Raw genomic sequence first — 13,712 nt, 5'->3', positions numbered from 1 at the left:
TACATAAACACAAGGAATATTATTCAGCCATAAGAAGATAACAAATCCTACCATTTGCAAGAACATGGGTGGAGTTAAAGGATACTATGCTCAGAGAAATAAGTCAGGCAGAGAAAGACAAGCACCAGATGATTTCACCCATTTGTGGAGTATAACAACAAAGCAAAACTGAAAGAACGAAACATCAGCAGACTCACAGACTCCAAGAAGGGACTAGTGGTTATCAAAGGGAAGGAATTAGGGAGGGTGGATGGGGAGGGAGGGAGAAAGGGATCAAGGAGCATTATAATTAGCACTCACAATACAGGTAGGTCACAAGGAAGGTAGTACAGCTCAGAGAAGACAAGTAATGACTTGATAGCATCTTACTACACACATGGACAGTGATTACAATGGGATAGGGGGGACTTGATAGTATTGACTTTGAAGGACATGAATGAACTTTCTGAGGTCATGGAAATGTGGCATATCTTGGGGATAGAGGTAACAAGGGCTACATGTTTATCAAAACTTACCAAACTGTAACAAGTAAGATCTGTTCATTTCACTGTCTGTATTAATATATGTAATTTATATCTAATTTTAAAACAATAATAATAGTTATGCTTTGGATCATAAGTCACAACCTTAGACTCTTCTAGGATACTAGTTTTAGACAGTGTAAACCATTGCATTGGTGCAAAGTGATGAACTAAATGGACAGTATTTAAATTTCTAAATTCATTAGGAGCTAAGAAATCAAAATATTTTTTCCTTGATCTGCATAGAATTTCATATTTGAGAAATATATCTCTAAGTTATTATGATACCCCAAGGGCAGGAACAAGTCTTTGTTTCTTCTTTTTTACAACCTCCTCTTACCATCACACCTCCTCTCTCTTTTTAAAATACTCTCTGCTTTGGGTTTCTCAGCTATTTCCAAATCTGTGACTTTGACCCACATGAATGGCTCTGACCCAAACTCTCTCCAAGATACGGTTTTTCCAATTCCAGATGCCTAAAAGGCATCTTTACCTGTATGCTCCTCTGATATATCAAACTCATGGGTCCAATAAACTAAAATCAAATTTAATATTAATTAATATTAATTCATCATCTTGTCCCTAAAGCTGTCTTTCTCTTAACCTCCCAGGTTTGTGAAAAAGGTATTGTGGGTAAAATTGCTCTATTTCCAGAATCTCTCGCCTGGCCTTTGTGTATCTCCATATCAATAGGTGTTGCCAAGGGGTGGAGAGAAATAGTCCATCTCCACATCAACAGGTGATTACAAGGGGTAGGTAGATCCTCTGGACCGGAGAGGTTGGGTGGGGTCCAGCTGTGTGGTCAGAGACATGGGTGAGCAGAGGCAGATGACTGCTTGTAGGGCAATAAATGGATTTATCCCACTTTATTTCTTCTTTTGACTGATTTTGGTTTCAAAGGTAATTTGCCTCAGACTGAAAAAATATTTTTCCCTCAGAGTTACAGGTATTCTTATACTAATTAACTCAGATTAGTATTAGACTAGATATGCATATCTAGACATGTTAGACTCAAATATGCATATGGAATTTATTAGAGAATAAATACAATAAAAGCAATAAGGCAGGATTCCTACTTCACCTATACTAAAATAAGTTCTTGACAGATTAAAATGTAACAGAAGTACTAAAGGAAAATGTGTAGAATAATATTTGAGTGAGGAAGCCTTTTATAAGCCTATCATGAAATTCAAAAACTAAAAGTGAAATATCACCAAAGTCATCTTCAGTTTTTTGTAAATATCTGCGTAACAACAATATAATAATGATAATAAAACAAATCAAATAACACAGTGGGAGAAAATCTATGTAATGTAACAGACATGAAGAGCTAACTGCCATGCTATATAAGGAACTTTTGAAAATCAATAGGAAAATAATCCACTAGCAGAAATTGAATATTTATTTTAAAAAGCAATTCAAGATGACAAAATTTAAATGGCCAAAACACATAAGAAAAAAATGCTCAACTTTACCTTTGGTCAGGAAAATGAAAATTAATTTGATAATGGTTTTAATTCTCTAAAAGATTGTTAAAATGTGTAAAGATTAAAGCTATCATTTAAAAAAGATTAATAGTTATTGTCTATTCACTATCATATGTATTAGTCAAGATAGGCTAGTTTACACTATGGTAACACATTAAATCCAGGATCTCAGTGGCTAACTTTAAAAAGGCTTTACTTTCTTTCCACTAAGGCTATACAACTGCTGGTCAGTAGGGCTCTGCTTCACAGTCACCCAGAGACCAAGGTCATAGGAGGGTCGTCCATTCTGTGACTTCAAGAATATCTGGTAAAATAATGTTTCAGGCAGAGGAAACACCACATATACAGTACACATGCCTATACAGCCTGATGTATCTTTCAAGGAGTCTGGAGAGGCAGGAAATAATAAAATAGGGGGAGAGTGAGAGGGTAGTAGGAGGTCAAGTCAGAGAGGGAGGGTGGGTATTTGGAGATGGACATCTGTTAGAGCCATTTGGACCTCTGTAATGCCTTTGGCTTTTACTCTTGGAATCTCACCACATCTACCACAGACTTAATAACTTCAAGACATAGATCAGACTGTTTACCACTTGTTTACAATATGTCAGTAATTCCCCATCTATAAAGGTCTGTATCCATGCTCATTGTGTGCCCCTCTCCTCAAGTAGATGCACACACAGATACCCAATCTTAATTAGACTCTCAGATTTTCCTCTCTAACAGCATTTGTACTTTTATTTCATCACACCTTTTTTTAAGTGTGAGTAACATTGCTTTCTTCATGTCTGTCCCCTTCCACTCAACTGTAAAATAAAAGACAAAGATTTTACACCTCTGTGTATCAGCTCCAAACTGACCTGGAATGGATGTTTCATAAATATTTTGGAATATATGAATCAATGAATAAATGAATGGATTAAAATCAGTATCAAAAAACCTGGCTTAGAGGTGAATTAAGTTTATTCTTAGATCACTAAGTTCTCAACTGTGTAAACACATGAATATAATAATCTGTTTATTGTTTTTCCAAAAACAAAAAGCAGGTTTTATTTTAAATAATTCAAATTAGTGAGCTATGTAAGTGTCATTAATCTGTTGTTAAAGATGACCAGCTTGCCCTTCCAAGCACCAGTGGTTGAAGAGGCAGTACATTTTAAATTTGTAAGGAAACACAAAGTAGGAAAAGGCAGAGAAGTCGAGAAGGAGTAGAGAATAGTCAGTTTCTGCTGATGACTGCTGCTAGTGAAATGAAAGTATATTCAATGGACAAATAGTCAAAATGCTTACTGTAGAAGATAAAAGCACTGGCTTTTACATATATATGTGTGTGTGTGTATATATATATATACATACATAACTTTTTATCTTATATAGGCAAGTGAATTCTAGGAAGATGTGTGGTTTAACTCTAGTCAACTTAAGATGTCATTCTGTAAGGTTTTCTTTCTTTAAATAAAAAAATTCAATTCCATAATATCATCTACATTTAAGTTTCTCTGATTTCTTTTTTAAGAAATATTACTATTTTATAATATTAACCACATATTATTTATATATATAAAATTCACATGCCATAAAATTCAACCTCTTAAAGTATACAATTCAATGGTTTTCAGTATTCTCACAAAACTGTGTGACCACTACCACTCTCCAGTGAACATTGCCATATTCCTTGAAGTGGCCATTGGAATGGGCAGGTCAGTGGAGTGGGGGTACAAAAGTTCAATTGAAGGGTGAGAAAAGAGAATGCAAAATAAAGACAATGGGCCCTGATATTGTGAAAAACCTCTTTAAGCACTTTTTCTGTAAAGGAGTAAAGGCATGGAAGGGTAGAAAGTGATAAAAGATCCCATGAGGATTGTTTGAGTTTTGTTTTTTCTTTGTTTAGTTTTAGAAAATACAACATAAAGCATGTTTGTATCATACTGGGAATGATATTAGCTAATGGGAGTGTTATGAGTTAAATTGTGCCCCTCAAAATGACATCCTAGAGTCCTAACCCTCAGCACCTCAGAATGTGACCTTGTTTGGAAATAGGGTTGTTGACCAACTCCTGCTTCCTGGGGCAGGGATGTACGATTCTTCTGAAAGGAGGGACTCTGCAAGTCTCACAGCCCAGCTGGACATAAATGAAGTGGCAAAGTATAATCCTCTACCTGGAATCACTGTATTTTGAACAATGATACAAGGTACTACATGGAGTAAAAGCAGAGAATATGAGTACACATGTATTCAGGTTGGCAAATTTAATACAAGAATGCTGAGAAAGGGGATTAAAGATGGAGGCATGAGAGGAGAGACAGAGGCTTCCTCCTAAAACTGGATACAATTAGAAAATATAGTGGGTGCAACTAATCCTGAGAAAGCAACAGGAAAGAAGATGGTGCCAGACTGCACACACCTGGAGAAAAGAGCAGACCTTACCGAACAGGGTAATGTACCAGAGCTGTGGCTCCACGGGACCTGAGCCCTTCCCCCACCCCAGATCACCGGTGGGAGGAAGAGAAATGGAGCAGGGAGGGAGTGGAAGGCCTAGGACTGCTGAATACCTAGCTCTAGAGATCTGCTATGGGAGCACAAACCTACATCTCATGGTGCTTTCATGATACTTGCATGATTACCAGGTTGGAAAGCTAATACAGGCAGAATTCCTGGAGAGACAGGGATTCCGGCCGCTTGTGGAAAGCAGGGATCCATATTCGGCTGCTCTGGGACAAAAGCTTATACCTGTGTGTTCAGCCCACTGGTTAAGGCAGTGGAGACAGGCACAGCAGCCAGGAGGCGGGAAACAGCTCTTTCCTCCCCCCAGGCACCAATACCGCTCCCCTGTGACCACCAACACTTCAGGAGCTGAGCAGCTCCAGAGTAGGGCTTTTGGACACTAGAGGGTGCCATATACAAATATGAAACACCAAAGGAATCTGGTCCAGAGTAAAATTAATATAACTCTAGACAAAGATTTAAATGATACAGACCTAACAACTCTTCCTGAAAGGGAGTTCAAAATAAAAATCATCAACATTCTAATGGAGGTATGGAAAGATATTCAAGAACTCAGGAATGAATTCAGGTCAGAGATCCAATCACTGAAGAGCATGATGGAGGACAATAAAAGCAGGTTGGATACAGTGGAGGGGATGATAAATGAAATAGAAACTACAGAAGAGGAATACAAAGAAGCTGAGGCACAGAGAGAAAAAAGGATCTCTAAGAATGAAAGAATATTGAGAGAACTGTGTGACCAATCAAAATGGAACAATATTCGCATAATAGGTATACCAGTAGAAGAAGAGAAGGAGAAAGGATTAGAAAGTGTCTTTGAGGAGGTAGTTGCTGAAAACTTCCCCAGTCTTGGAAAGGAGATAGTTTCTGAGGCCATAGAGATCCATAGATCTCCCAACACAAAAGACCCAAGGAAGATAACACCAAGACATATAGTAATAAAATTGGCAAAGATCAAGGATAAGGACAGACTACTAAAAGCAGCCAGAGAAAGAAATAAGATCACATACAAAGGAAAGCCCAAGGAAATTAAACCACAGTAAAGAAAGTAGAACACCTAATTACTAAGCAAATGCAAAATTAAATTAACTATCCCCAAAGTCAATCAAGGAATAGACAAAGAATACAGAATATGATACCTAATATATAAAGAATGGAGGAGGAAGGAAAACAAAGAGAGAAAAAAAGAAAGAACCTTTAGATTGTGTCTGTAACAGCATCTTAAGTGAGTTAAGCTAGACTATTAGATAGTAAGGAAATTAACCTAGAACTTCTGGTAACCACAAATCTAAAGCCTGCAATTGCAATAAGTACATACCTATCAATAATCACCCTAAATGTAAATGGACTGAATGCACCAATCAAAAGACATAGAGTCACTGAATGGATAAAAAAACAAGACCCATCAATATGCTGCCTCCAAGAGACTCACTTTAAACCCAAAGACATACACAGACTAAAAGTGAAGGGATGGAAAAAGATATTTCATGCAACTAACAGAGAGAAAAAAGCAGGAGTTGCAGTACTTGTATCAGACAAAATAGACTTCAAAACACAGAAATTAGCAAGAGACAAAGAAGGACATTAGATAATGATAAAGGGGTCAATCCAACAAGAAGATATAACCATTATAAATATCTATGATCCCATCACAGGAGCACCCACATATGTGAAACAAATACTAACAGAATTAAAAGGGGAAATAGAATGCAATGCATTCATCCTAGGACACTTCAACACACCACTCACTCTGAAGGACAGATCAACCAGACGGAAGATTAGTAGGGAGACACAGGCACTGAACAACACAATAGAACAGATGGACCTAACAGACATCTAAAGAACTCTACACCCAAAAGGAACAGGATACACATTCTTCTCAAGTGCACATGGAACATTTTCAAGAAGAGATCATATACTAGGCCACAAAAAGAGCCTAAGAAAATTCAAAAATATTGAAATTGTACCAACCAGTTTCTCAGATCACAAAGCTATGAAACTAGAAATAAATTACACAAAGAAAAGGAAAAATCCCACAAATACATGAAGGCTTCACAACATACTCCTAAATAACTAATAGATCAATGACCAAACAAAAACAGAGATAAAGCAATATATGGAGACAAATGACAACAATAATTCAACACTGCAAAATCTGTGGGACTCAACAAAGGCTGTGCTAAGAGGAAAGTATATTGCAATACAGACCTACCTCAAGAAAGAACAGTCCCATATAAGCAGTCTAAGCTCACAATTAATGAAACTAGAAAAAGAACACCAAATGAGGCCCAAAGTCAGTAGAAGGCGGGACATAATAATGATTAGAGCAGAAATAAATAAAATTGAGAAGAATAAAACAATAGAAAGAATCAATGAAAGCAAGAGCTCATTCTTTGAGACAATAAACAATATAGATAAACCCCTAGCCAGACTTATCAAGAAAAAAAGAGAGTCTACACACATAAACAGAATCAGAAATGAGAAAGGAAAAATCACTATGGACACCACAGAAATACAAAGAATTATTAGAGAATACTATGAAAAGTTATATGCTAATAAACTGGACAATCTAAAGAAATGGACAACTTTCTAGAAAAATACAACCTTCTAAGGCTGACTTAGGAAGAAATAGAAAATCTGAACAGACCAATTGCCAGCAACAAAATTGAACTGGTAATCAAAATCCTACCTAAGAACAAAACCCCTAGACCATATGGCTTCACCGCTCAATTTTATCAAACATTTAGTGAAGATCTAATACCCATTCTCCTTTAAATTTTCCCAAAAATAGAAGAGGGAATACTTCCAAACTCATTCTATGAGGCCAGCATCACTCTAATACCAAAACCAGGCATACACACCACAAAAAAAGAAAATTACAGACCAATGTCCCTGATGAACATACATGCAAAACTACTCAACAAAATATTAGCAAACCGAATTCAAAAATACATCGAAAAGATCATCCATCATGATGAAGTGGGATTCATCCCAGGGATGCAAGGATGCTACAACATTCGAAAATCCATCAACATCATCCACTACATCAACAAAAAGGACAAAAACTACATAATCATCTCCATAGATGGTAAAAAGCATTTGACAAAATTAAACATCCATTCATGATAAAAACTCTCAACAAAATGGGTATAGAGGGCAAGTATGTCAACATAATAAAGGCCATATATGATAAATCCACAGCAAGAAGCTGAAAGCTTTTCCTTTAAGATTGGGTACAAGACAAGGATGCCAACTCTCCCCACTTCTATACACTGTAGTACTGGAGGTCCTAGCCACAGCAATCAGACAACACAAAGAAATAAAAGGCATTCAGATAGGCAAGGAAGAAGTTAAACTGTCCCTGTTTGCAGATGACATGATATTGTACATAAAAAACCCTAAAGGATCCACTCTAAAACTAATAGATCTAATATCTGAATTCTGCAAAGTTGCAGGATACAAAATTAATACACAGAAATCTGTGGCATTCCTATACACTAACATTGAACTAGCAGAGAGAGAAATCAGGAAAACAATTCCATTCACAATTGCATCAAAAATAATAAGATACCTAGGAATCAACCTAACAAAGGAAGCAAAAGACCTATACTCTGAAAATTACAAGACACTCATGAGAGAAATTAAAGAAGATACCAATAAATGGAAACACATCCCGTGCTCATAGATAGGAAGAATTAATATTGTCAAAATGGCCATCCTGCCTAAAGCAATCTATAGATTCAATGCAATTTCTATCAAAATAGCAACAACATTCTTCATGAACTAGAGAAAATCATCCTTAAATTCAAAGGGAACCTCAAAAGACCTCGAATAGCCAAGGCAATCCTGAGAAGGAAGATTAAAGCAGGGGGAATTAGATCCCCAACTTCAAACTCTACTACAAAGCCACAGTAATCAAGACAATTTGGTACTGGCACCAGAGCAGACCCATAGACCAATGGAACAGACTAGAGAGCCCTGATATAAACACAAACATATATGGTCAATTAATGTATGTATGATAAAGGAGCCATGGACATACAATGGGGAAATGACAGCCTCTTCAACAGCTGGTGTTGGCAAAACTGGACAACTACATGCAAGAGAATGAAACTGGATTATTTTTAACCCCATACACAAAAGTAAACCTGAAATGGATTAAAGACTTGAATGTAAGTCATGAAACCATAAAACTCTTAGAAGACAACAGAGGCAAACATCTCCTGAATATAAGCATGAGCAACTTCTTCCTGACCCATCTCCTCGAGAAAGGGAAACATGCAAAAATGAACTCATGGGACTACATCAAACTAAAAAGTTTTTTACGGCAAAGGACATCATCAACAAAACAAAAAGGCATCTTTCAGTATGGGAGAATATATTTGTGAATTACATATCTGACAGGGGGTTAACATCCAAAATATATAAAGAACTTACATACCTCAACACCCAAAAAGCAAATAACCCGTTTAACAAATGGGCAGAGGATATGAAGAGATGGTCCTCCAAAGAAGAAATTCAGGTGGCCAACAGACACAGGAAAAGATGCTCCACATCACTAATCATCAGAGAAATGCAAATTAAAACCACAGTGAGATATCACCTCACACCAGTAAGGATGGCCAGCATTGACAAGACTAAGAGCAACAAATGTTGGCAAGGATGCAGAGAAAGGGGAACCCTCCTACACTGCTGGTGGGAATGTAAGCTAGTTCAACCATTGTGGAAAGCAATATGGAGGATCCTCAAAAAACTAAAAATAGATGTACCATTTGACCCCAGAATCCCACTCCTTGGAATATACCCAAAGAATACAACTTCTCAGATTCAAAAAGACATATCCACCCCTATGTTCACTGCAACACTTTTTACAATTGCCAAGATATGGAAGCAACCTAAGTGTCCATCAGTAGATGAATGCATAAAGAAGATGTGGTATATATATACAATGGAATACTATTCAGCCATAAGAAAGAAACAAATCCTACCATTTGCAACAACATGGGCGGAAGTGGAGGACATTATGCTCAGTGAAATAAGTCAGGCTGAGAAAGACAAATGCCAAATGATTTCCCTCATTTGTGGAGTATAACAATGAAGCAAAACGGAAGGAACAAAATGGCAGCAGACTCAGAGACTCCAAGAATGAACTAGTGGTTACCAAAGGGGAGGGGTGTAGGAAGGTGGGTGGGGAGGGAGGGAGAAGGGAACTGAGGGGTATTATGCTTAGTACCCATGGTGTGGGGGATCACGGGGAGAACAGTGTATCATAGAGAAGGGACATAGTGGATCTCTGGCAACTTGCTGCAATGATGGACAGTGACTGCATTGGGGTATGGGTGGGGACTTTATAGTATGGGTAAATGTAGTAACCACATTGTTTTCTTATGTGGTTTGAGTGTATATCAATAAGAGTGTATATCAATCATAGGGCTGCATCTGTCTATTTCAAACTGGGCTGCTGCATTCTTAGGGTAAATTCCTAGAAGTGGAAGTCCTGGGTCAAATGGTCTGTCTATTTTGAGGTTTTTGAGGAACCTACATACTGCTTTCCACAATGGTTGAACTAGTTTACATTCCCACCAGCAGTGGAGGAGGGTTCCCCTTTCTCCACAACCTCGCCAACATGTGTTGTTGTTTGTCTTTTGGATGATGGCGATCCTTACTGGTGTGAGGTGATATCTCATTGTGGTTTTAATTTGCATTTCTCTGATAATTAGTGACGTGGAGCATCTTTTCATGTGCCTGTTGGCCATCTGAAATTCTTCTTTGGAGAAGTGTCTCTTCAGCTCCTCTGCCCATTTTTTAATTGGATTATTTGCTTTTTGTTTGTTGAGGTGCATGAGCTCTTTATATATTTTGGATATCAAGCCTTTATTGGATCTGTCATTTATGAATATATTCTCCCATACTGTAGGGTACCTTTTGTTCTACTGATTGTGTCCTTTGCTGTACAGGAGCTTTTCCACTTGATAGAGTCCCACTTGTTCATTTGGCTTTTGTTTTCCTTGCCTGAGGAGATATGTTCATGAAGAAGTCACTCATGTTTATGTCCAAGAGATTTTTGCCTATGTTTTTTTCTCAAAGTTTTATGGTTTCATGACTTACATTCAGGTCTTCGATCCATTTTGAATTTACTTTTGTGTATGGGGTTAGACAGTGATCCAGTTTCATTCTCTTACATGTAGCTGCCCAGTTTTGCCAGCACCATCTGTTGAAGAGACTGTCATTTCCCCATTGTATGTCCGTGGCTCCTTTATCATATATTAATTGACCATATACATTTGGGTTAATGTCTGGAGTCTCTATTCTGTTCCACTGGTCTGTGGCTCTGTTCTTGTGCCAGTACCAAATTGTCTTGATTACTGTGACTTTGTAGTAGAGCTTGAAGTTGGGGAGCGAGATCCCCCCAACTTTATTTTTCCTTCTCAGGATTGCTTTGGCTAATCGGGGTCTTTGGTGTTTCCATATGAATTTTTGAACTATTTGTTCTAGTTCGTTGAAGAATGTCGTTGGTAATTTGATAGGGATTGCATCAAATCTGTATATTGCTTTGGGCAGGATGGCCATTTTGACGATATTAATTCTTCCTAGCCAAGAGCCTGGAATGAGTTTCCATTTGTTAGTGTCCTCTTTAATTTCTCTTAAGAGTAATTTCTCTTAAAAGGTCCTAAAAAAAGGACCTTTTGCCTTTTTTAGGCCTGTGACGGCCTGGAGGTTTCCATCTTCCCTCGTTACTTCCGCGTTCGTGGCCTAACTAGCTTCCCGCGCGCGTGCTCTTGGCCCTAACTCCGCCTCCCCACCTAACCCGAAACCTGCCTAAAGACCCTAGTGACAGATGAGATAATCAATTCCCATTGGTTTCTGTTAATTTCTTATCTTTCCCTATATAACTAAGCCTCTGATGGAATAAAGCTGAGTTTTGCTGCGCCCTTGAGGTTGACACATCTCCTGGCTTGGTGTGGTTTTGTTTTTCCCCGGATCTCAGGGGAGGGTGTCCAAGTGCCGACACTTGCCCTCTCGCTCAGCCCCAGAGATAACAGGCTAGTCCTGTTTGTCCCCCCGCCTTCCTGTTGCTGAAGGCTTTGGGCAGGATGGCCATTTTGACGATATTAATTCTTCCTAGCCAAGAGCATGGAATGAGTTTCCATTTGTTAGTGTCCTCTTTAATTTCTCTTAACAGTGTCTTATAGTTTTCAGGGTATAGGTCTTTCACTTCCTTGGTTTGGTTTATTCCTAGGTATTTTATTTTTTTTGATGAAATTGTGAATGGAATTGTTTTCCTGATTTCTCTTTCTATTAGTTCATTGTTAGAGTATAGGAAAGCCACAGATTTCTGTGTGTTAATTTTGTATCCTGCAACTTTGCTGTATTCTGATATCAGTTCTAATAGTTTTGGGGTGGATTCTTTAGGGTTTTTTATGTACAGAATCATGTCATCTGCAAATAGTGACAGTTTAACATCTTCTTTACCAATTTGGATTGGTTGTATCTCTTTGTTTTGTCTAATTGCCATGGCTAGGACCTTCAGTACTATGTTGAATAACAGTGGGGAGGGTGGGCATCCCTGTCTTGTTCCTGATCTCAGAGGAAAAGCTTTCAGCTTCTCACTGTTCAGTATGATGTTGGCTGTGGTTTTATCATATATGGCCTTTATTATGTTGAGGTACTTGCCCTCTATACCCATTTTGCTGAGAGTTTTTATCATGAATGGATGTTGAATTTTGTCAAATGCTTTTTCAGCATCTGTGGAGATGATCATGTGGTTTTTGTCTTTCTTTTTGTTGATGTGGTGGATGATGTTGATGGATTTTCGAATGTTGTACCATCCTTGCATCCCTGGGATGAATCCCACTTGGTCATGATCCTTTTGATGTATTTTTGAATTCGGTTTGCTAATATTTTTTTGAGTATTTTTGGATCTATGTTCATCAGGGATATTGGTCAGTAATTTTTTCTTTTGGTGGGGTCTTTGCCTGGTTTTGGTATTAGGGTGATGTTGGCTTCATAGAATGAGTTTGGGAGTATACCCTCCTCTTCTGTTTTTTTTGAAAACTTTAAGGAGAATGGGTATTACATCTTCTCTGTATGTCTGATAAAATTCCGAGGTAAATCCAACTGGCCTGGGGGTTTTGTTCCTGGGTAGTTTTTTGATTACTGCTTCAATTTTGTTGCTGGTAATTGGTTTGTTTAGACTTTTGTTTCTTCCTTGGTCAGTCTTGGGAGGTTGTAATTTTCTAGGAAGTTGTCCGTTTCTTCTAGGTTTTCCAGCTTCTTAGCATATAGGTTTTCATAGTATTCTCTAATAATTCTTTGTATTTCTATGGGATCCGTTGTGATTTTTCCTTTCTCGTTTCTGATTCTGTTGATGTGTGTTGATTCTCTTTTTCTCTTAATAAGTCTGGCTAGAGGCTTATCTGTTTTGTTTATTTTCTCAAAGAACCAGCTCTTGGTTTCATTGATTTTTTTCTATTGTTTTATTCTTCTCAATTTTGTTTATTTCTTCTCTGATCTTTATTATGTCCCTCCTTCTGCTGACTTTAGGCCTCATTTGTTCTTCTTTTTCCAATTTCAATAATTGTGACATTAGACTATTCATTTGGGATTGTTCTTCCTTCTTTAAATATGCCTGGATTGTTATATACTTTCCTCTTAAGACTGCTTTCGCTGCATCCCACAGAAGTTGGGGCTTTGTTTTCATATATTGTTGTTGTGGTCATTTGTTTTCATATATTGCTGGATCTCCATTTTGATTAGGTCATTGATCCATTTGTTATTTAGGAGCATGTTGTTAAGCCTCCATGTGTTTGTGAGCCTTTTTGCTTTCTTTGTACAATTTAGTTCTAGTTTTATACCTTTGTGGTCTGAAAAGTTGGTTGGTAGAATTTCAGTCTTTTTGAATTTACTGAGGCTCTTTTTGAGGCCTAGTATGTGGTCTATTCTGGAGAATGTTCCATGTGCACTTGAGAAGAATGTGTATCCTGTTGCTTTTGGATGTAGAGTTCTGTAGATGTCTATTAGGTCCGTCTGTTCTGGTGTGTTGTTCAGTGCCTCTGTGTCCTTACTTATTTTCTGTCTGGTGGATCTATCCTTTGGAGTGAGTGGTGTGTTGAAGTCTCCTAAAATGAATGCATTGCATTCTATTGCCTCTTTTAATTCTGTTAGTATTTGTTTCACATATGCTGGTGCTCCTGTATTGGGT

The sequence above is a fragment of the Manis javanica genome, chromosome 1, assembly GCF_040802235.1.
Source record: "Manis javanica isolate MJ-LG chromosome 1, MJ_LKY, whole genome shotgun sequence".
Classification (NCBI taxonomy): Eukaryota; Metazoa; Chordata; class Mammalia; order Pholidota; family Manidae; genus Manis; species Manis javanica.
The sequence above is the reverse complement of the archived record's forward strand: the minus strand, read 5'-3'. Positions refer to the sequence as shown.